The sequence below is a fragment of the Ambystoma mexicanum genome, chromosome 1p (genome assembly GCF_040938575.1).
Source record: "Ambystoma mexicanum isolate Mex_15411 chromosome 1p, UKY_AmexF1_1, whole genome shotgun sequence".
Classification (NCBI taxonomy): Eukaryota; Metazoa; Chordata; class Amphibia; order Caudata; family Ambystomatidae; genus Ambystoma; species Ambystoma mexicanum.
In genome coordinates this window covers 1,203,333,077-1,203,359,039 of record NC_090921.1, presented here as the reverse complement: position 1 = coordinate 1,203,359,039, position 25,963 = coordinate 1,203,333,077, and the positions used below count along the sequence as shown (strand labels likewise).

At 41.2% G+C, this 25,963-nt stretch overlaps 1 long non-coding RNA gene across 1 annotated transcript in view; it reads right to left on the bottom strand.

Annotated features, from left to right (window-relative positions):
* The window catches only part of LOC138571760 (uncharacterized), a 248,895-nt gene that overhangs the window by 51,540 nt on the left and 171,392 nt on the right, over positions 1-25,963 (bottom strand). Inside the window, exons 3-4 of the long non-coding RNA XR_011303896.1 lie at positions 16,458-16,595; positions 8,142-8,236 (exon numbers count right to left, since the gene is read on the bottom strand). This is a non-coding gene — a long non-coding RNA (uncharacterized lncRNA). The remainder of the gene's footprint in view (positions 1-8,141; positions 8,237-16,457; positions 16,596-25,963) is intronic.

The following is a 25,963-nucleotide window of genomic DNA, read 5'->3' as shown; positions in this document are numbered from 1 at the left end:
AATATTCTATTCCAATTGCCACCAATTATTGACAATATTTACTTACACAGGACAGACCAATTGTGTTGGCAAATGTTAGCCCTTCACAGAAATGCAACGAACAATCCTGACAACACTTATAAAACAGTATTTCTGGAATAAAGCAGGAATTGGACTACTGTGCTGGAATGGTCACATTCACTATAAACACACAATACAATCCACAGGAATTTTTAATGTACTTACTACAAGTATTAGTAAACAAAACCATACCTATAAATGAAATCTTCCAGATTTTATACATGTGGAAACATACATGCACTCTTTTCAGCCATGTAGCACAAGAAGAAGTTCCTAATAAATGTGTCATATATGTTTCCATACCTAACTGTGAATTCATTCAATTTCAGAAACTTGTACAAAATGCAAACCATAGCAGATTATGTATTACCTGCAATTCAGATAACCGCTCCACCTTACAAATACAGACACATAGTAAATCCGTAACAGTAATGCTTTTACGTTACAATGCAGAAGGTAACAAAAACAACTGCAAGCTGACTGAAATCGCATATGGTCAAGTATCACTTGGTAAGAAAACCTTCACAACAATAGGTATAATCTGCCACACAGGAGCCACAACCAATGCAGGTCACTATACTGCATATGTAAAAAAGAATTGTGGATGGTTCGAATGTAATGATACTACCATTACTCTAAAACAGATATTACCATCAAATCTTGTAAACGCTTACTTAGTATTCTTAAAATCAAAATGTAATAACTAATCTGTGTGTGAACATAAACAAAACTTCAACTTCAGAACTGTGAACAGTTAGAATACGCCATACGTATCTAACTGCCCCAAAAATCTGCAACAAGCCAACAGACAGATGAATACCACTAAAATGGAAAAAGAAATAAACAAATAGAATACACTAACTGCTATCCAATTGCAACAATACTACCACCACTTCCAAATCAAAAACCATACACCTATTCAATTCCTCCAACTGAAATCAATGAAAGAAATATATTGTACAATGTAGAACGTTTTTTTTTTAATCCAGCATGGATTTTTTCCCACTGACCCATGATTTAATAAACAAACACAGGTACTGAGCAAATTGCACAGTATAATGGTTTGAACTGTAGTACTTCTAAAGTACTAACTGTGAGGGTCAACAAAATACAGAAATGTCTACTATACAATGCAATAACTCATTATAAACTACCCACATTAACATGTGATCTTTTCTTTTATCACAGAGATTGAAAAAGAATGTCTGCTCCAATTACCCATGTCATGAAAAGACTGCATACAACTACAGAACAGTATGTACATAATGATTGGACTCACCAACACCACAGCATAACACACCCATTCAAGCAAAGACCTGACCATAGACCACAACCCAAAATGTTTGCTTCCCTGGGTATTTTATGCTGCAGTGTTTGTTGCCAAACACTACAATCTTGACTGCATGGCCTGGCCAAAACTCTAATAATAATTTGGCACTTACATAGCGTTACGAACCCTCAGGTATCTGAGCGCTGCTTATTATTACCCACGGTGTGTGGTGCTCATTTATCGACCTCGGAAGGATGAAAGGCTCAGTTTAGCTCTGCCGGGATTCAAACCTGGTTAGCAGACTCTGCACAGATGTCAAAGCGAGCGCTTTACTTGCTGTTTCACTTGACTGTTTCCTTTGTGGAGACTACATACAGTCTCAACAAAGGAAACAGTAAGTATATAATGATTGGACTCTCAAACACTGCAACATAACACAACCATGCAATGGATCACATCACCAATAAATATTGCAACCCAAAATGCCTACAGTCTTCAATACCAACATTCTGAACGCAATCTAACAAACAAACTAACACACATCATCTCATTACACTATAAACACGATTATACTACTGTCAATCAGTACTCATATTTTTGAAAACATATCCCCTAAGCAACCCACATACCACAGTCAAAATGTTTGGCAACATTGGTGTATTATACTGTGGTGGTGGTGGCCAGGGCCTAGAGTCTTGGGTGCATGGCGAAGGCATAAGTACACGTCAGCCATGCACCCAAGACTCTAGGCCCTGGCCACAACCACCGCAGCATAATAAACCCATAGAAACAAACACCTACCGAATGAACACAACCCAAAAACATAACACATCCACCTCAAAACCTATCCACTTCAATTAACATTCTAAAAGAATAATTACAACCAATGCACAAACTCTTCAATACATACCCTCTTCACCCAATGCTCTACTAACAACCCAAAACCAACATTATAGTAAAGTAAAATAGCCAGTAGTGCGCCCAGTGTTTAGTATGTTCGCGGACAACGGCCTTCTCCCACCTAAACAAACACATCATTTCACCCATCTCTCACTCCCCCAACCTCTCCAAGCACTCCTATACAACAACACACTCCCCACAATTCGATTTATACTTACTTTGACGCCGCGTTGTCGGCGGATCCAATATGGCGGGCGCACCGAAACAATGTGATGCACCTCACGCTTCACCCCAACCAATCAGTGAGCATGTTGCGTGTTTGCAGACATGACGCAATCCGATTATCCAATCGGTGTCCTGTCCGCAGAGCGAACAGCAGTGGTCGAAGTGGAAGAAAAATAGTAGTGGAGCTATGGATTTTGTAGAAAAATTGGTGTTGTTTCCAGCGACGGCTGGTGGATTTTATAAATGGGCGGGACTGGAAATAAAAATTTACCATAAATACGTGGTAGCAACCAAGCGTAGCAAGTGAGCCTTAAATAAATGAGAAGGGTTCCGAGGGTTTTGCCCATGAGAATTATTTTTAAATAATGGGTTAAACAGTGCTTTTTTTGCAGCACATTTTCAGAGAAAATTGGGTAAAAAAATAGAAAGTTTACAAACAGATTTCTAGGGTAAGTCGTGAAAAATCAATTTGATGCAGATTCACCAACAGTGCCCAGGAGCATTTCCGAACACATTTTCATGATGCCTTTTCCCACTACAATGTAATTTTCTGCCATTGTAAAAAAAGTAATTTAATGCTGACTGCACCCATACATGTCCATGAAGGTTAAACCAATATATGCTAGTATTTACACATAAGAATGTACTAGTGTTTGCTTTGACCATATTAACAGTAAAGATACTATAGTGAAACATGTCCATACTGGCAATTGAAACAGGTCCTGACTGGCTGCACCGTGTTGGCTGGCGAGGCTACATAGAAAACACTCATCATGTTGGCTTTGCCCTTAACGTCAGTTTAAGATGGCATGCCACAGTAATAAAACATGTCCGTGCTGGAAGAACAAATTAAAAATCCCCACACCACCCATATTATGGATACACTTCATGATGGCTTTGACCTCTCAACACAGATCAAAATGCCATGCCATAGTAAGAAAACCTTTCCAGGTTGGCCACGTAAGAACACTTATATTGGCTTTGCGCTTAACCCCAGTATAAAATGCAATTTATAATAAGAAATAATGTTTTAATTTGATGCATAAATGCTACTGCAATGTAAGAATGTTCATTTTATTTGCTTTCCCCGCTATGCCACCTGATAAAACATTTCAGTGCACCAACACTCCCTTAAGCCCCAACCTTCTATGCAAACACATATTCATCCACATTCACACCAGCAGGCATGCACCCATACAGGTTCTCTCAATCATTCACACACGCACAGAATATTCACACTACATTTGTATTCACATGCGCACCTATACCCACCAGTCAAACTGTACTCTTATATACCCACTAATACAGACACCTCTTGCCAAAAGACATGCACTCACATCTGACAACCACAGATGAATACACAAATGCTTTTTTTACCCATTACTTGTTTTCCTGCAGATCCGAACTCAACGAAGCTCTTCAATCCAGGCCTCCGGCTCCAGGATTCCACATATAGGAACCAGAAAGCAGGGTGAGCTTCCTGGGTCCTGACATATGTGATAGAATCACAGTACCTACATCTCATAGCCACATAGACTGAAATGCGCTGTGAGGCGCAGGAGCACCCTCACAGCATATTTGAACCTGCAGGTTGCCAGCCTGCATCCCGAATGGGCCATACAAGACTGGGGAATCAAAATACCCTGGCCTTGCTTTGCTTATTGGGCATGCGTGCTGGGGCACTGCAGATTAAAGGGAAACCAGTCTTCCTCATTACATTTTGGTGGATTGCCTATAATGTGTGGCATCTGGCAGGTTCACACCCTAACTCCCTTTTCAGATGGTCTGCTCCTGTTTTTGTGCAGGAGGCTTGTTGGGGGCATGGCTAAATCATTCAGATCTATCTTTCTGGCAATATTTCACTTAGCTAGAACTACTATCAGGGATGCATAGGTATCCATTCAAAGAAAAGGAAAAGATTGTACTATAAATCCATTTAGGGCTTGATTTTGGATGATAAGAACTGCACGGCTGGCTCTAGAAAAAGCATGTAGGTTCGGCTTCATTGATTGGTGCTGCTCAGAGTATTACAGGCGAGTACTGCCTTGTCAACCTAAAGCTGTAGCAGCTGAACAATACATATGAACTTGGCTCATTCAACAACATGCTAACTTAATAGTTGAATTACATTTTATTTTACACTTCAAGCAGAGGCAGCTGTTAATTAAGCTTATAGGCAGTAGTACTGACATAAATATATACAGAAAAACTATCAAAATAAATATTGTAATTTACATTTAAATATGTATTTAAACATTGGTACAGAGTGCAATGATATTGTGTTGTATTCCATGTACGCTGATGCTAAGGGACCTTTATTCAGAATTGTTTTGTTGCAAAGGGAACTTGTGCTCAGAAAGTAAAAATTATTCACTGGCCAGAACGTTCCAGATTTGCTTATAAGCTGATTCATTAACAACTTGTCTGCGAGCCATACAGTTTGTGGCATCAGCGCTTCTCCTGCCTTTTTGCAACCATTTCCTTACGTAGCAGTGTGGGATAAACTCTGTCACAGGAGGCCCAACAATTTTTAAGAACATTACAGAGGACAATCTAGTAACTGACATCCTATTGCGCAATGGGGTAAGCACATCATTCATCACGCTAAAGCCACGCTCACAATCAGCAGTGGATGTGGAAAATGTTTCCACAATTCTTGCTAAAGGTTTCAACTGTATAGGTATCATGCAATCTTTATTTTGTTTGTAATCCCTGAAAGCGTTTATGTACTGTCGGGCATCAAAAACATGTAACTTATCACAAAATGCCTGCAAGTCAGCATCACCATACTGAATATCCACAGGAACGGGCCAATAATGTGGATTCAGAAGCTTCATTGCATCTATCAGCTGTTTGTACTCAATTTCTCCCTCTCTGTTGGAGGTATTCTTTGAAAGATTTGATGCTGTTGCTGTTGTCATTCTTTGGCAAATATTATTTGTCAAACTCCTAAAGAACTGAGCTCTTGATATGCTAATACAACCTTTGGTGTTACTGTGCTGCAGTTGTATCCCATTAAATTTCATTTGTTCGACAGCAGTAGCTGTAGCTGTAGCATAAGGCCCAGGTGACAATGCCATTGATTCAAAGACATAAATATGCGTTTGGATTATTCTGTCTGCCTCATATAATGTCATGTCACGACGCTGCAGTTGTCTGGATAAGTCACCCAGTTCTGTCAGGGCATCGAACATTATCCCCAGGTTCTCCACAAATACTGTAGATGTTAACATTCTGTTTAAGCCACAGTATTTGTTACGCTCAATTTCACTCCTCGCTGTGTCACAAGAAGATTCACCAAAATGCTTATTTAGAGCTTTATAATTATTCCACACAGCCTTTACTGACCTTTCGCTGGAGGCCACCCAACGTATATCTAAAATCTTTCCTATTTTGAGAAGCCTCACTTCTACCTGTGCTGCACATTCCCCTAGCTCGCGCTGATTTTTTGGGGAGGCATGGTAAGTTGCATACAGCTTGTCAAAAAAAATCTTAAGTTGATTAATCCCTGTGACTTCTTTTGAAACATCGCCAACCGCAAGCTCTAATTTGTGGTTAGCACAGTGCCAAATAGTCAACTGTGGATACTTAATCTTAAGTAGTGTTCCTACACCAGACTTCCTTCCTATCATGTTAGAAGCCCCATCAGTCACTAGCTGAATCAAATGCATTCTTAGATAGTCATCTGTAAGGCCATAACTCTGCAAGCATGCCAATAACTTATCAAAAATTATTTCTGCTGAAGTACCAGGCAGTTCAACAAGGTCCAAGAAAAAGGTCAAAGGTGGATCCTCCTTCTCAATGCATGCTCGTATACAAATAATTAAAGTTGTTAGTTTACTGAAGGTGGTGGATTCGTCTATTAATACAGATATTTTTGATTCATTTTGCAAGATATGGTGAACCAGTTTTGCCCTCATCGTGGTTGCTATGTGCTCAATAATGTCAGCACAGCTGTGGTCAGAATGCAACACTCTTCCCAAATCAACACCATTCATTCTTTGAACATCTACATCCAATGGTAGATCAGTAAAAGGACGTTCATGTTTACCTATTTTGTAGGCACTTCTAAATACACGGCATGTGTCTTCATATAATTTAACTTGCATTCTGGAATTTAACTGAGTAATGGATTCACAAGTCCTTACATCTAAAATGGCCACTGCTTTCAAATGGCAAGCGCTGCTCTTATGGAGATACATTTTTTTACGCAGGGCGCTGTGTTGTTTTTCTTTAGTGGGACCATACGAGCTGACTGAAGAATTCACCCATTCCAGAGAGAAATGCACACCTTGACTTGTTTCTGTTCCAAGATTTTTAACTTCCCTACAGATTTTACATCCAAGCTTCCCTTTGGAAGAAGTAAGCCAAGGGTATTCTTTGCATTTATTTTCATACTGTTCCCATGACCAGCAATCAGGATGCTCACTTCTTTCCTCCTCCTCCCTCACATTTTCCTCTTCACCAAGGACCAGGTCCATTACACTGTCTTTCTCATCGGAAGCTTCTATCATCACTGGCATAACCTCTTCAGGGGGTACTTTTCTTTTTTTCTCAGGTACCTTAAGCATTTCATCTGTTCTACTTGCAGGCACTGGACTAAAGTTGCTTTCCCCGCCTAGATTTTCTGCCACTGCTGGGTCTTCTACTCTGACATCTGAGCTCTTTTGAGCTGTTTCCATAGATGTAGCTGGAGCATTTTTCTTCTTTAGCCACTTTAGCATCCTATGTAAATAGTTTTGTAAAGAAAGATACTTTTATAAATGCTCGTTATAAGCTAGTAGCTAGACATACACGTCACTTGCTATTATTAATTAAAGCCAATTCTCTAAATTCAAACAGTCTTTCTTACTCGCCCAGAGTGAATATTCACTCGCCCATTGCGAACAGTGTCTCCATGTTTTGTGGCCTATTACATCAATGTGTTTTTCCGATAAATGAATCATTCAGTTGTGTGCAATGCATTAATCTTGCATGGCAGGATAGAGATTGAAGTTGCATTTCACAATGTTTTTATTGTCTCTTTAATCAATCCACTTTATGCTTGTGTTAGGGGTTTCCCCTACCTCGGATACACCTGTACAATATAGGTCTGAGTCGAACTATTCAGGAAAGAGATAGCCCTACCTCATGGGGATATATATCAGATTTAGATATTGAAAACCCTATTCTTTGGTAAGGGTGAGAAATGCAGACCAATTTGCATGGCAAAGAGATTTATGCTTAAATCTGATTCCCCAGATTTATTTCTCTCTTTACCTTAGCAGTGATTTGAGTAGACTGGTTACAAGAGTGGGAGACTTCAAAGACTCTGGCTAAGATTGGGGATGGCTGCAGCCATCTATGGCCCTGCTAATGAAAAAGTCCTGCCTTTCTGTAGCTCTGTGTCAAATTTTGCCTCATTAAGTGGCCATATGTGTTCTCTTTTGGAAAAAATGGAGTGTAGAATCTCAGCCCACAGGCCACAACCCACAAAATCATGGCAGGTTAAGGGGTACACATGATCTGAGAGGCAAGTGGATACACCACCACAACAGCTACACCATGGATAATCTGCAGCTGCTTTCTACACATTCAGGAGCCACGTGGGACGGACTAGTAGCTATGTAAACAGACTGAATGGTGTCTTCCTTCAAGTGCTTTATCACTAATAACATATGGAAGATATACAACCATGTTCTCTTACCTTGAGCAGTCTGGAAACAACACTTCCTAAATGCCTCTGGGTTGGCTGGGCAGGATTTCAGTCACCTGGTTGTTCTCTTGTGGACAGATGAATCCCTAGGGAATGAAGAACAGGCATTCACATGTTAGAGAATGTTTGCAAAGCTTGAATCAGGTAGTCTACTAAGAGAAGGATGCGTCCAGGAAAGAGTGAAGCTTGAGGTTGAAGGATGTGGAATACTGATAAGGGCATACTCATTCTAAGAGGCTAGGAAGTCGAGTATTTAAGAAACCAGGGCACTACGAGGAGCATGCACACACGAGTGGGATCCCATGTATGGTATTCCTCATGTGCTTGGTACTCAGACCATTTCCTAGACATTACTTTACACAGATACTCTTTATCATTTGCTGGTCTTATCATGAACATCCCTTGCTTAAAAATGTGTTAAGAGCTAGGTGGGGTATGGGATACAGGGGTGAATATTTCAAGTTCCAAACTACTAGCCAGCCATAAAAAAATCACTTACCACCTCAATTGCACATATACAGCACACCATTTTCCAAATGTATCTATATAATAACACTTCTGTATATCCAGTGGGAAGAAAAAACACAGCGAGCACTGCAAAGTACACATTTCAAGCCCCAGAATGAAAATAGAGAAATGTATATATTGCAGTGTTACAAAACTGATGACTGGCAACACTGGGACTGTTGCTGGAGGGGCCCACTTGACATGAAAAGTTTGAAATGCCCTGACACTGTCCCTGTCACAGCTCAATGCATTTTATTTAGGAACTCCACTGTGCTTCCAGAAATATTTCCCTACATCGAACTTTGTTTTTCTGCTTTTGTGGGGTTGGGTAGGAAGCTGATGAAATACCCACACATCACTGCTTCCAAAGCTCATCAACTTGAAAATAAATACGTTTTAGGTAACAAAAAGAATACTGCTTTTGTATTCTGTTCAAACCTAGGATGTTTCCAGATCCTGTAGTAATGGATGACATTAATATTACTGCATTCAATAGTATTCATTTGTGTTAACTTTAGAAGGATAAAAGTCTGTGCTGGTCCTATTGGGAGGCTATCCTTTGATTCCATAACATTCTTTGCAGTAGCCACATAACCCTCCTTTGACCTATTTATTAAGATTGCTTGCTTCCCCCATCCATTACATTCTCTCCCAAAGAGTCAACCCCAGAAACTCTCCCTTCTCCCGGCAATCCACTCTGGAGCAATGCAAAGCATGTAGTGTGTTACAAAAAAAAAACTAATAAATAAATGAAATAAGCATCAGCTGAAATCCCATATCTACATTTTACACGTAAATTACTTTCAACTGTGCATGTCCCCAATAAAGTAACAAGAAGTTTGAGATAAATGAGGGTGCCCAATAGCTTCCAGTTGGGGGTATCTCTTACGTAATGGGCTGCCCTGCCGCAATGGGGACCATGCAGTGTATTCCGCATGCACGTTGATCAGACTCACATCAGCACATCACAACATGCATCCATTTTCAATTATGTGTTCTTTCATTATTTAGGCAAGTACTTCGTTTTGCAGGCTGCTGTCCTTTTAGAACAGGTTGTCTGAGAATGCTATAGGGGTGCACCTAGTCTAAAATTATAGGGCGGGGCGAACCCTTCAAATATTGGAAGAGGCGCTAAATTACTTGTGTAGGGGCATCTAACTTCATTACCAGTAATGAGACTATTCTAGTGCAGCTTCAATGTAACAAACAGTTAGCTCTCTCCTTTATGTCTGAAAACACCCACTTCTTGCAGATCCTGAAGATCCTAGAAAGTGTGAGAATGTCAGATGGTGGTGTGCAATGAAAGACTCAATATCATAGCATAGCAGGACATATAGTGTGGGGCAGTACTCTGGACGAACCAAGCAACTTCAGTGGCTGGGAGCAACAGAGGAGAAAATGTAATGTTGGTTCAACCACAGTTAGTGCGCTATACTAGAATCTCTGGTGTGCTGATTCGCTGTTGAGACTATGTCTACCTGTCAAATCAAGCCCTATTCTAAGGTTTTAAATGTAATCACTTATACACACTCACATTTTTGCAGTTGAAGCCAGGGTGAGATTACATTATATGCTCAGGATCACACACTTAAGCTAAACAGTGAACAGGGATTTTAACCCACTGTGCAATTTGGGCACAGCCATCTTCTTCCATGTTTTAATCGGAACAAATATTTAAGTTTTGGGTCTCAATCAAGACCTATTATAATAATGTCCTATAGAGTTTACTTGCAAAATACACAAATTGCATAGTAAAGCATCATGACAACATGTGCATTCGTATAGCAGCATGTTGGGCCAAAATAATATCAGTGTACCTTTTATTTTCCACATCCTAAATGGAAAATAATAAGATGCAAGAGGCAAAATATCTATTTACCCACTTTATTTTCAGCGATTTAAGACACACTCACAATAAAATAAGTTGTGTCATGAACTCACTTAGGTTTGGAGATTCGTCACAAACCTCCAGCGTGACGTGTTGTTATGTATGGTTTTAAGAATATTCAACTAAGGACATCAAAGCAAACTTTAGTTTTTAGCATCAAACTATTAGACATTATGGGTGGCCTGGCTGGCCCCTGACCTCCTGCCGGCACCCTGCCAGGATGAGACTGAACATCCCAGGAAACTGCGTTGGTGCTCTGACTTGGGGGGCCTTGGATCAGTGTCCTCGGGGGCAACACGAGCGAACTATCTCAGCAACCCCCCCCCTAAAATTAATTCTCATTCTACCACCTGCATGGGACCGGATTAAGGTAAGAATCACTTTCCATTTACAGAGGACTTTGAACATGTTTAATAAACATTTACTTAGAGCTGTACTGCATTTCCCATTATATTGTAAAAAAGGTAGTGCGGGTTTGCTTGTGTTACCCAGTGCAATGCAGTTTAATTATTCGCCTGTGTGTTCTATTTTTGAAGCATTTTTATAATGCCATGGTTCCTGGATAGCTTCTAGGCGCCTGGCTGTGCTCGCATAGGTAAGAAAAGCAATGGATGCCCTCAGTCTGCGAATGCTCTGGGTTTTTGTGGTCTCCAGCCTTACCCTTCCACTCTCAAATTGTATTCATTTTCCCCCACGGTCGGACTGGACCATAAAATTGTCTTGGGCACTAATGAAAAAGTGGCCCAAAGTTGCAAATGGCAATTCATTCTTTTGACACTGTTTACCCAAGGGGGAGGTATTTTTATAAAACGGGACAAAAATTGTGCATTTTAATGAATATTTATTCAGCAACACTGGTCAAAACTACTATCCGCATAGTTAAGTAACTCATAAAATTGGCCCATATTGGCCCAAAAAGTGTCTCACTCCTGCAGAAGTGGAAACACGCAGCTTCTGGGCGCTATCCTCTGAACTCATACTACTGCAGTGCAATGCAGTGCAGTACAATATGCTTGGGTCGGGAGAGAGGGACAACACTGAACCGTCCTTCTCTCGCGACCCAGCACCTGGCCCTGTGTGACCTCACGCCCGCACCAAAACCAAATAAAAAATGCTCAGGTGACCATGCTCTTGTGAGCTTCATTAGTGCGGCACCGACAGCTAGAGCGGAAGTGAAACTTCATTAACAGCTGTGTTTCTAACTGTGAGACAGTTTGCGCTGAATGTGATCGCGTCTAGGGATTCCTAAAGGGCAGTCCGTGGGCACCGAGGTTTATTGGGAAGGCATCTGCTGTAGCGCTTCACAGCACAGGGTGGGCGGAACCAGGACAGAGGCGCTGTATCTTCTGGTGACGTTGGTCCTATCCATGCCTTGATTGTGTTGGAGGTCACACCTATACTCGCATGACACGTTATTGGCGGGAATAACACCATTCAATTACAATAAGTGAAAGAGAAATTAATGCTACAGGACACTCTAGGGATCATTATGAGTTTGGTGGTCACATTGGTGGTGCTAATACCACAAAGCTGAAATACCATTACCACCTGTGGTAACAGTGGTGCCTCTGTTTTATTATGAGATTACCGTTATTCTCCATTCCGTACTCCTAAAGGACATTAAGGGGAATAGAGATATTACCAGTGGTAGTAAACTCACCATCATCCTGTGTCTGTAGGTGATACTATCATGTACATGCATGCGTTTTTCCTCATAATCAGGTGTACTTAAAAATCAGATGAAGGTGCCCGCCGCACCACCTTTATTTTCAGTTACCGCCGAGCTCGCAATGCATGAATGTGTGCCCCATGTGTGTCGATGAGAGCTAAGACTCTAATTGCAAAGGTCGAATGAGGTCATGCGAAAGTGGAAGTTCATGATTGAAACTACTAGGGGAGGACAAAGAGACCCCATGCAAGCTACCCACTCGCAGACTATACCTACACTAAGGAGAGACAGCCTCACACCAAGGCAAGCACACCACACTCCACACTTAAACTCATGCCCACACACCAGTTAGGGCCCAATATACTGTAACCTCTTAAGCACATGAACTAATCCTTCCCAATGAGACAATCCGAACCAACCACAAAAACAAGGTTTCCAGAATATGGTTACAACCATCTGACCCAGCCACATTCCCTCCTGGTACACCTTTCAATATCCCAGTGGCCTCCATCCCTGTGAACCCAAATCCCTCTGAGCAACACCCCTCTCCTGCCCACCAACCATCTGACCCAGCCACATTCCCTCCTGGTACACCTTTCAATATCCCAGTGGCCTCCATCCCAGTGCACAACACCCCTCTCCTGCCCACCAACCATCTGACCCTGCCACATTCCCTCCTGCTATACCTTTCAATATGGTCAGGAGAGAGGGACGGCACTGAACCGTCCCTCTCTCCCGACCCACTAGTCATCTGGCCTGGCTGGCCCCCGACCTCCCGCCCACACCATGCACATGCACTGCACTACTGCAGTGCAGTGCAGTACAATATGCTCGGGACGGGAGAGAGGGACAGCATTGAACCGTCCTTCTCTCCCGACCCAGCACTTGGCCTGGCCCTGTTCTAACACAGATTCATCTAACGGGGAACCAATGAGCGGTTCTCCAGTGGCATTCTTTAGACTTCTCTGTCTCGGGAGGATAGTCTCAGGGGCAACGTGCTCGCCGTGGAAGCAATACGTCATGGAGCACCACAGGTTTGATCCCCGGGTTCGCGCTTAGAAACCTCTGGGTATTAAGCGCGTTATAAATAACCTATCATATCAAATTAGCCTTACCTTTTTTATTTTTCCTCAGTTTAATTAGATTACTCTACATGAACGCATAATTAGATTTAGGCTTACAAGGTGCGGCATTTGTTCGGTTTTTTTTGGTCTCAGCATTTTCTTTATGGTGTACCATTTTCAATCCAGATGTGCTGGTGCTGCGTTCACATCCTACTTTCCGCCCAATGTTCATACTTTTGTGTATTAGCAGTGCCTGTATATCAATTTTTTATTCTAACCGTGCACATTTTGCCAAGAGATCTGTCAGCAGGTTCTCAAAGGCATTCAACATCATACTAGATGTCATAGTGCTATCGCCAATACTTTCATTCTTACATATACTCGGGTCAGGCAAAGCCTTTGACAGTGGAAGCGCATTAGGTGCAGAATTGTGCATGCCTGCACCCCATGACAGACCACCAGAAATAAACCCATCTTTCAAGCCACTGAGAACGCTAGGAGCGTTCATTGACCCTTGTGGGAACATCACATCCACTGCTAATGGGGACTTTTTTTATATCAACTAGAGGAGTGGAGGACTCACAAAAGGATTGGGACATGTTCTGCCCAGGAAACTGTACTCCGTCGTCCTCCAACTCACATATGGGAAGATCTAATTTTAAGTTTGCACACTGACTATTTATAATAGTCCTATGTACTTGGGATATAGCGCTTAGGCTATTCCCTTCCAACTTACATGGTGGATACACTGTGATCACCTCAGTTATGCAATTACTATTGCTGGATCTCTCATAAATAACGGAAGGTGCAAGGCCAGTAGACCCCACAGAAACAACTGACCTCGTAATTCAAGGAAGTGTTAGTTATCAGGGCATTTGTTACCTTTTGACTACACAACATTTGGTGCCCCTCGCCACAAATGACATCATCTAACAATTTTGAACTTACACAACCAAGATCAGAAGTGAGTTTGCCTTGATTTCCACATATTATACTGCACTGCACTGCAGTAGTGCAGTGCAGTCAGGGCTCAAGTCGAGGGTACACGCGAGGGGACGGAGTCCACCCACTTTTTTCAGTGGGTGGACTCAGTCCCCCCAGTTAAAATGAGAAACATTGAATGTGCTCTTTTAGTTTATGAATTAAAGCCAACCTCACGGATCGAGCCACAGTCGTCAGGTTTGCAGGCCTGACACTTGCCCACTGCACTATATAACCTGATGAAAAATAACAAACAACTAAAGGTGAAAATGCCCATTTTCGGTACTGCAATTTTCAGGGAAAACATTTGTTTTGGTTCTCGGAGTTTAAAACATGCACACCTTTTAATGTTTTTAAAAACACTATTCGAAGAAAATATCCTCTCTTGGTTTTGTGTGGGTGTTGATTTTATGAAGGGCAAATGCCATTTGTCTTGTGCAATTTGGGTGGTGGTTATGCAAAGGCAGTTTAATGAAATGTGCATATTTCACCTTGATATGCTCATTTCTGGCAACGTCACATCCCATTGCGTTTCTTGATGAGTCCCCCCACTTATATTTTTAGGACTTGACCCCTGACTGCAGTGCATGTGCATGGTGCGGGCGGGAGGTCGGGGGCCAGCCAGGCAGATGACTAGTGGGTCGGGAGAGACGGTTCAGTGCCGTCCCTCTCTCCCGACCTGAGCATTTTTTTTTTTGTTTTGGTGCGGGCTGCACCAAAACAAAATAAAAAATGCTCAGGTCGGAAGAGAGGGACGGCACTGAACCGTCCCTCCGAGTCCCGACCCACTAGTCATCTGTCTAGCTGGCCCCCGACCTCCCGCGACCCGCCCGCACCATGCACATGCACTGCACTGCAGTGCAGTGCATGCAGTAATATGCTCGGGTCGGGAGAGAGGGACAGCACTGAACCGTCCTTATCTCCCGACCCAGCACCTGGCCTGGCCCTGCTGTGACCTCCCGCCCACACCGAAATAAAATATGCTCAGGTCGGAGAGAGGGGCGGTTGGCACAGAACCAACCGTCCCTCTCTCCCGACCCACTATACACTCGCCTCCATCTGCCCCCCCCTTTACCTACCTGGCAGCGCAGTCTGCAGGAGGTAATGAAATTCTAGGCCTGCTGCCTGGCGAAGTCCATCTCCGACAGAGGCTGCTGGTCACTGGCCCACGCCTGCGCATAGTGAGGGGCACGTGCAGAAATGAAAGGCACTGCATCTCAATGCGCAGGCGTGGGCCAAGGCTCTGCCATCAGCCTACTGTTTGCAGCCTGCATCAGACAGTGCAGTGCTGCCACCGTTCCTATACTTTTACTTTAAAAAGGAACGCTCCGGAGCGGTTTCTTTTTAAAATAAAAGTATAGGAATGGTAATGAAGAAAAAAAAAAAAGTAGAGGAGCACCGCTCCCATCCGCTCCCGCTCACTTCGATCACTGGCGAACAGGGAAGTATGTCCGCGGAGTAGACATAGACATCACTATTTTTTTAGATCCACTTTTTGGTTATTTAAAAAAGACTACTGGACAGATTTTCACCAAATTTATAAAAGCACACTTTTGAGACCAAGCCGCTGCTCCTGCCACAAATTTGGTGAAAATCTGTCCAGCGGATTGGGCTGTAGACGTGAGCAAAATATTTTCTCCATTCAATCTATGGGAATAAAATGTTCGGTACCCCCCTCGACCAAATCTCACCATACTTTTCAAAGTGGTGATGATGTGATGATATGTGATCTCTCTCTCTCTCTCTCTCTCTCTCTCTCTCTCTCTCTCTCTCTCTCTCTCTCTCTCTCTCTCTCTCTCTCTCTCTCTCTCTCTCTCTCTCTCTCTCTCTCTCTCTCTCTCTCTCTCTCTCTCTCTCTCTCTCTCTCTCTCTCTCTCTCTCTCTCTCTCTCTCTCTCTCTCTCTCTCTCTCTCTCTCTCTCTCTCTCTCTCTCTCTCTCTCTCTCTCTCTCTCTCTCTCTCTCTCTCTCTCTCTCTCTCACCCACCCCACCCCACCCCCACAATCAGCCCACTCATGCATATGTACCTGGGGATATGTGGAAGAAAAGAAGCAGAAAACACGCATGACAGTGGGAGATTGTAACACCACGCAATTTGAGTGAAAAAAGACAGAAACGTAATTCCGTAGAAGATGTGAAAAGACAACATACTTTCAATTTACAGTGCAGCTTTTGATTATTAACAGGGCATACACATACAATCAATAGGGATCCCTCAAAGTGTGCTTGCACAATCCGTCCATTTATTTGGGTGACTTGCAGGCCAACACACAGCAGTAATGGTTACTGATCTCCAACTCTGTGTCAACAGAAGACGTATCCATGATTTTCAGCATCCTGAAAGAATAGAGAGGTACAGTCAAGGTGCTGTCCGGAATGTCTCTAGGTTAGTACAGATTCTGTGTCAGCTGTGAAGAGTAATCTAACTGGGCATACAGAGGGTGATATGAGAATATTGTATTGATTTGACAGTAAAAGGTATGAGGCCACAATTGTTCCTAGTTCCCGCACACACCTGTGCCTGTCAATCCAAAAACCTTATGATTATGTAATACATTCATTTGTTCACTAATTTACTGTTCTGCCATTAATCTTTGCATGGCAACACTTAATTTTGTATTTAATGAAGATTTCATTATGACAGGGAATGAAAATGATATTTCATCCGCTATATCCTTTGGTAATAGACATGGCATTTCTAAATACAGATCATATATGTGCCCATTCCTCTTTTGCTTTGCACTGTTTGCACCTCTGGCTATGCCCTGGGCACCGGCACTAACTATGTACAGTGACATACCATTTCTTATATTCAGTTTGAAGGAAATTAAAGTCAATTTCAGTTTATCAAATTGTGAACCACTCTTGCTCAAAATATAAACACAATGCAAATGGGTAGATAAACACACCCTACTATCATCATCGATCGTCAACTCACAATGATTTTTTTCATATAGGACCAATACAAAAATAGGCACATTTCACACTTTTTAGAGCAATTTCGATTTTTTTATTGTGTACATAATTTAATAAATGTTTACACAAAACATACACAAGACATTTATCAACAGATTACATAGATAAAATATACAAATATAAAAAACATTTCATTATTTGTATAACAATCTATAATTCAAGATAATACAACAATTAAGACCCATCTACATTGAAATATGTCAATCTTTACTTCATAAACCAACAACTAAGTAAAATGTTATCCATCACCATTTATTCAGAACAATTTTGCCGCTAAAGCTTTCCAGACTTGAACAATATCTATCAACAAACCATGGCTACAGCATGACATGCATTTTAGCCAAAATAATTCACTTCTTATTTCTTTTAGCTGGTCTATATGCTGGCTGTAGTATTGCACAGTCTGATACATAGCAGTGCAAGACGTTTGTGAATCTGCATTTTTTTGGGTTAGCATAAGATAATCCATTCATTCATTAATGTAAACTCTGTTCAGCAGTATGGTTTGTTTTGAGCTATAATGGATCACAATATGCTGAGAGCCAGGCAGAAAGATATAATGTATTGTACTTGTTATTTTGTATAGCACAAATTCTAGTTTCTAAGCACTAAATGTGTTCATGTGCCAATGCGAAATGCTATAACACAGCTGAACAGTGTAGAGATGTTATTGTAAGAGAATGGGCCTCAGTATGACCCTGCCAGCCCGGAAAGAATGGTGGGGGTAAATCCGCCACCACCCTTCTTTCCGGACCGGCTGATTAAGAGTCATGCAGGCGGGAGGTGTCACTCCCGCCAGGTCTGTCCTATGGGACTCCATGGGAATGGACATGAACAGAATTCCTCCTTTGGAATTACCGGGTCAGTGGGGTTGTAATGCCCCGGTGATTCCGGGAATCACGGAGGCAGAATGGTAATACGAGTCTGGCGGTAACCTGCCGGAATTTCTGGCAGTTATCACCGGACTCGTAATGAGGCCCAGTGTCTTTAGGCAGACTCTGTTGGCAGACTGTCGGCTATTCTCAACACAGAAAACAGACTTGGCTGCGGAGCAATAGAGATAGCAGGACTGCAAATGTTTTTGTTTGGGAGATGGAACATTCAGAATTGGAATGCCTTGTACTAAAGACAAAATGCTCGCACAATATGTCTTGCTTTCTCAGAATATACATGTGATTTATTTTCCCAGCACAGTACATGCTATAACGAAATATGTACGTAAGCAAAAGCATGATGTTTCTCTGAAATGCTTCTACACATGTAATGTACGTTACTTCACTATGTATAAAGAGTGGATGTATTTTCAGTAGAAAGGGGGCTTGGCTTGTTAATGAGCAGCTGACTCAGTTGGCTTAGCTCAAACGCTCCCAAGCTCACTTCCCCTGCCATGCATAATAAACTGTTTTCTTTATCTATCTCCGTGTCTGTGGTGGTCTCATTTTGTATTCATACGTTTATAATTTTTGGTCTTAAAATTGGCACCCGAACAGGGACCCTTCCAAGGATGATTGAGGATGCCGTTTGGACCAGAGTACCAGGGATCCTTGCCAAGTACAACGAAGTTCCTTGCAGTTGCTATTCCTGATCCACGTGTTGGCCAAGCAAACATCTCTGGTGAGGGTATTGGACCGTTGCAGCTGTGATGCTGTTTTGCATCTTTTGAAGATCAGCAAGCACGGAAGTCGAGTTGTCGTTTGATGGGAGATAGTGTTGTCTGTGTATGATATTAGGTGAGCTTGCTCCAAGTTGTTTGTTTGTTTGAAAAAATACATGCATATATTTTTCCAGGCTAGATTTTTATTTTTTTAAAGATGCCTGATGTTAGGAAAATTCACACTTGCTGTGCTGAATTATTTCATGATAAGAAACAACCCACAGCGTTAGAAAATGAAATAATAATGATCCAACAACTCAGTGAACTGAGAGCAATACTGGGAATATTGAGGAGTATGTTGGACAATTGGGATGTGGTCCTCCAGTCAGTACAGCAGTCCGTTCAAAAGAATAAGAAGAAAGGGTTTGCCCAAGAACAGCAGTTACAAAGGACACACCCATTTTTGATAGATACCGGGTCACAAAAATGCTCCATTGATTCCAGATAGTCCCCTGTCTGGGCAACAGAACATTTCTGTAGGTTTTGCAGGAACACCAGTAATATGCCTGGTGTCTCAGCCAGTACCCATTACTGTTGGCCCTTTTACAGATAAATGTCACTTCTTGCTAACATCCAATTGTGGAGAGAACCTGTTGGGATTAAAAATGTTGAAAACATTGTATACAATGATTCATTGCAGCACTGATGGTGTATACTTAAAAATGTACCAGCAGAAAAATGTTTCCTCACAGTATTTATCATTGCCTTCTGATCTGGTGAGGAAAGGTGTAATTAAAGAAATGTCAGGGAGTACTTGTAACAGCACCAATTTATCATTCAATAAAAAGGGTGACAACATTTTGCCCTACCATTTTGCAATTAATTTAAAAAGCAATTGACAACATAGTTGTGTCACAATTTCCAATTGTCTCTGGCGTTACCATCAAATTGACCATGATTCCTGCTCAAGGAACATACGTACATTATACAAGCTGTTTGCATGGACGGCAAAAAGAAAAGACATTGGATAGATGGTGCACATCTGAAATAAGTACCTTTGCCTCTGCCCTATGACCAACTGGGTAAAGGAGGTGTGATTTTCAGTGAAAGAAAAAATATACCGACCCTGGTTTTGAGCAAACGTAGGGTCAGTTGAGATCTGAATATACCTGAATTGTACAACGATCACTGTGTGCTAGGGTGACACGATATAATCTGTACCAAGAAAAGATACGGAAAACCTTTTGAGGTAGGAAAGTGTTGCAGCAATTTGTGCAGTACCCACAAGAAACCAACATGTGTTCCCTCCATACCCACCCAAAGACACCCGTAGGTAGAGGGGGCAGGAACTGAAGAGTTGAATTAAGGAAGGACATGTGGTCAGGTGAACTTCAAGAGCATATATCAGTGAGGATTCTCAATGGACACTGATAAATTATGCCCATTTTTGGGTTTCACAGAAGTGAGGATATGGACACTTTTGCCACAGAAATAATCAGGTCCACGAGGCCATAGTCAGGAAGAAAAAATATGTAATATTTGGTCTAATAATAACTGGTAATGATAATAATAACTGTCATTTGGGTACTAGAGAATGCATCTCATCTCAGAAAACTGTTGCCCCTGTCCATCCCACCTGCCATGCTATGTGTGCTGTGCTTTCTTTTCAATTACACACACACACACACACGCTTGATCCGCTTCATCTTGAGCACCAGGTTGATATATATATTTATGTACTGCTTTTGTCCACAGCTTGCTTCACATCCTTTAGAGCAGTGTTTTCAGGTAAATAGAATGACAGCACCAGCATTTCTGTCACCCTTGCAGTGCTTGCTAGCATCATCCTAGGATGCTGCCTCTGTATACAATGCTTCCCTGTTTTAATTTCCATGCTATGTACATGTTCCAGAGATCTGGCACGCTTACTAGCCATCATGGTATATTGCCAAAGGTTTACCTTCGCTCACCACGGCACAACTAGCAGAGTTTCTCTATGATCTTTTCCATCTTTTTACTGTCCCAATATCACTATTCCCATGTATACGTTACTACATGAGTGTCTAGCTACAGTTCCTGCTTTTTTTATCCCTGTTTTTGTTGACCTCCCCGTCATGCAACTTGCCTGGTGTCAATGTACTATCTCCTCTACACTACTTCCCAGCATTACTGTACTAGAATGTATTAGCTCATGCTAAAAGGAGCGTTTGTGAATCTGCATTTTTTTGGTTAGCAGAAGCTAATCCATTCATTCATTAATGTAAACTCTTTTTAGCAGTATAGTTTGTTCTGATTTATCATGGATCACGATTTGCTGAGAGCCATGCAGAATTTATTGTACTTGTTTTTTTGTATAGCAAAAATTCTAGTTTCTAAGGGCTAAATGTGTTCATGTGCCAATGGGAAATGCTATAGACGGGAAAAGGTGGGCACTACCTCAATTAAAACTCAACGTTTTATACATTACTTTTGTTGTTACTTTGGTGGAGCAATCAGGCTGTGTAATGGTCCTCTGACACCTGACCCAAAACAAACTGCAAACCTCCAATAAGAAGCTGGATAACACTACCCAGCTAAGTCTGGTGCTCTCACGGGTCCTCAGTATGAGATTTGTAATTTCCCAAATACTCTTAAAATTCAGTTCCACTTAATTATTTGTTCATTTCATAGAGTTGAATTCACATTCCTTTGATTGATTCAAACAAAAAAAGTCTTCTTCAATAAATGGCATATTGTTTCACAAAAGTAAAGTTATCACATTATGACAGGAAGCATTTCCTGAGACTAAGCGTAGTCAACATTGTGTGCCTATGCATTTCGGAGATACACTCCTTCTTCAGGGCCTAAACTACGTACACATTCAATAAGAAGCAAGAGTAAACCAGTATATGTCACGAAACAAATCAAAAATATGCCATAAATCAAATCTAAAACATGCATTACCAATACATACCATGGGCGTGTATGCGGAGACATTCAACAGAATTCGAAAGGGATGAAAATAAACACACATATGCCATCATTATAAGAGTAAAGATCCTTAAAAGCCTGGTTGTGTAAAACATATGTTCATATAAGCATAGGGTACCTTTTAACTCAAAGTCTCATAACTCTGTTCTCCAGGCGTAGCGATGGCAGGTCAAAAAAGTAAGAAAGAAACAAATAGTAATAAATATGTGTATAGAGCTAAATGTGTACAAAAACACATGTAGTTATGAGGCGGCGTTCGCTTGAGTGAATCGCTGTGTTACCTTATGTTCTAAGTTGATTCCTGCTTCTGTATGCGATTGGGGCTGTAACAAATAATATAGAGATATACAATTGTTGTAACTGTCAACTAGTGCCTATAATTCTATGAAGTATATTAATCAAATTGCACAGTTGGAAACACTAACCCGAACACAGGCCGCGTTCATCTGAGAATGCTGCAAGCCGCGGCTATGGACGCGGCCATGTTGTGCCATTTGTTGTATTGTCGATATGGTGATCCCGCGAGGTAACACGGAGCATCGGCTGAGCCTGTGTGCCGGTGCCTCGTGTCCTGTATCCCCATGGAAACAGGGGAACGGGATGGAAGGATCATCCAAGATGTGTGAATGGTATGTCTGTTCAATACAGTAACCATATCAAACAAATTATTTGATGCAATGTGTAGTGTTTGTACGCGGCTACAAGTATAGTTTCTGTATGAAGCTACAAGTTCAGTTAATGCCTTGTGGGGCTGGCGATACCATAGGTATTGGTAATTAATCACAAAGTACTCATACATATTGCATGGTTGAAATCCAAGCCGTATGTTGACAGTTTGAGATTACACATTTATGAAGCAATGTATGATATTACTACTTAAGTAGTGGAAATGCTGTAGATGCAAAGTGACTGCAGAATACAAAAATATGCTCTGAAAGCCTTAGGGACTTAAAAAGAAATGGTGAGATAAAAAATTAGATAAAAAGGTCATCCCAAAGGAAAGGAAAGTGGTTAAAATGGGATGCAAAAAATACTGTGCTGTGGATAGTCACAGACCCGAAACTTACTGACCCTTGGCACGTCTTGGTATGCACTAGTGATCAATGCTGCTGATTCATCAAAATGAGTATGTTTTCCAACCACTAAAACAAAAACTATATTAAAACTGTAACATATAGCTGTTCATGTGTGAGATATACGATAATCAAAAAGGAGATGTACAGTAAACTTTACAGATAACATGTCCAAATAATGTCCTTGTTCAGTCCCTTATGTGCAAGCGTTCCCAAACGTTCAATCCAAAAGCATTCCCTTCTGTCCATACGTTTCTGGAGATTTTCATGGGGCTCATTCTTGTGAACCACTTCCAGTATAAAGAATCAGATTTGTGCCAAATTATTTTGTGTCTCTTGTTCTCCCAATGTCTTGCTACTGCAGAGTTTGTGTTATGATTACGTATGCACGACCGGTGCTCATTCCAGCGAAGTTTGGCTTTTCTTCTTGATTAGCTTACATAGTATAATCCACATGGACACTTAATTCCATATATTATGTTAGAAGTATCACACATCACAAAATATCTGAGTGTTATCTTCTCGGCCATGTGGGGATGATTAAGAGTGTGACCTTTCTGTATGCTAGGAAATGTTCCATTACGTTTGGTGTCCACTCTTCTGTCAGGCGGTCGTGTCTGAACAAGGCAATCTCTAAAGTTTCTGCTGCGTTGATATGCAAAGGTCGGTATGTCTTTGAACAGGTGTTCAATCTTAGGATCACATGTCAACACTTGCCAATGTTTCTTAATTGTTGTTTTAATATGGTTACTCTGTGTGGAATATCTTGACACAAATACCAATGAGGATTCAGATTTCAATTTTCTCAATTTTGAAAGGCTATAACACAGCTGAACTGTGTAGAGATGTTATTGTAAGAGAGTGTCTTTTGGCAGACTCTAATGGCAGACTGTCAGCTATTCTCAGCTCAGAAAAAGCAATAGCTAGAGCATGATTACGAATGTTTTTGTTTGGAAGATGGAACATTCAGAATTGGAATGTCTTGTACCAAAGACAAAATGCTCATACAATATGTCTTGCTTTCCCAGCACAGCACATGCTATAACGAAATGTGTACATCAGCAACAACATGATGTTACTCTGAAATGCTTCTATGCGTGTAATGTACGTCACTGCCACTATGTATAAAGAGTGCATGTCTTTTCAGTAGAAAGGAGGCTTGGCTTGTTAGTGAGAAGCTGACTTAGCTTGAACGCTCCCATGCTCACTTCCCCTGCCATGCATAATACACTGTGTTTAGTTTATTTATCTCTGTGTCTTTGGTGATCTTATTTTGTATTCATAGGTTTATAATTTTGGGTCTTACATGTCTAATGGATTACATTTTTTGTCTATTAAGACAGAGCCTACACAGACGATTCTCCTTAGGTAAACCAAACCATGCTCCTGTGACATCAAGTACCTCAAGTCTATTATATCTAGGCAGCATAAAGAGTCTTTGAGAACATGTGAAGGAGCCACAACTAAGTTTTTTAAAGGTTAAATACATTTTTGCAAAGGTAGAAAGCAATTTCATGGTTGCAACTTTATCGTGGCTAATTGCCCAATCCCATTTCTCAGCACTAGACTTCAACATTTTCAGCAACACACCTTCGCCAAACACTTGGGTTTCCATACTATTGTAGTGAAGAAGTTCTCGTTTTTCTTTTTAAAATCTTGTAATACAGCACGTGTATGATTACCAAGAGCAGTCTTCACAATGCCCAACAAAGTGGCCTCCAATGCGCACAGTATTTTAATGTACAATATCCACGATTGATTTGTATAATAGTTGACAATGATATCATAACTAGTTCAAGGCATATAGCAGCAACTGGTGTAGAATTTGAAAGACCAAGAACCTTCCTCCATATTATACCCTCAACACTGTCCACCCAGCCAGAGAGATCACCATGTGATGTTTCAAGAGTATATATACATGCAGCAGCCAGTTTCAGTTTGTAATGATTTAGTTCTCCAATAAGGTTGTAACCTGCCATTCTCTTTGAAAACTGCATTATAGCTGTCATAGTGGAAACGGCTTTTGGTAGTTTATGCCTCCAAAGAATCTCTGCACTACCATCCGCTTCCATTTCGTAGCCAAGATATCTATAATTAGGCACTCTCTCAACCGTACCCAAGCCATTGTAAATATGGTCGCGCCCGGCGCATTTCCTTCCCACGGCCATAAATTGGGTTTTCTTCATATTTACTGTCAGGCTGTTATGTTCAGCTTATTCAATGGTGGCTTGGGCACTGTGGCTTATTCCTAGATAGGTGTTATCTAAAACAATAAAGTCATCCACATATCCAAGCCATCCACTTTTGTTAACACCCAGCTTGGGAAAGGCATTCTTAGTTTGTTCCAATGCCCTACCAAAATCACAGGCAAACAGATTAAATAAGAGGGGGGCCAGAACACTACCTTGTCTGACCCCACCCTGCCTAATGGGAATTTGTTCCAATAGTTCCCCAAAATTGTTCTAATTTACCCAAGTCCTATTGTCATCATACAATAGTTAACAGACATTCTTCTTTCTAACTTGGCCCAAAGCTTAGGTCTGTGTACAGCGTCAAAAGCAGACGAAAACTCTATAAACATGATAAAACATGATAAAAAATGACAACGCGTTTTTCACTTTGGCTTGCTCTAGCAAGGTGTTAACAATGAAGATATTCATTTTTAGTAGATAGCCCCTTTCTAAAGACAGTCTGAAGACAACTTATAACTGCATTATTTACAACCCAGCTATTTATTTCCTTCAATACTAAAGAAGAAAAGATTTTACTGGCTACGTCAGTGAGGGCTAGAAGTCGATAATTTGCAGGGTTGTCTTGCGGTCCTTTTTTAAAAACAGAAATTAGACGGGACATTCTCCACAAATCACGTGCTTCCCCACTAGCTATAATTTTCCTAAATAGAGCTGTCAAAATATCATCCCACTATCTCCGGACATCAGGACTTTTACCATAGGTTGCGATACCGCATTTTGAGATGATGCTTTACATCTTTTTACCAAATTCGTATAGCTATTGCCTGTTTTTCTTTTACATAATAGCTTTTCAATAACAGTATATTTATTTATGTATTGGACATGTGTATGGCGCCTATA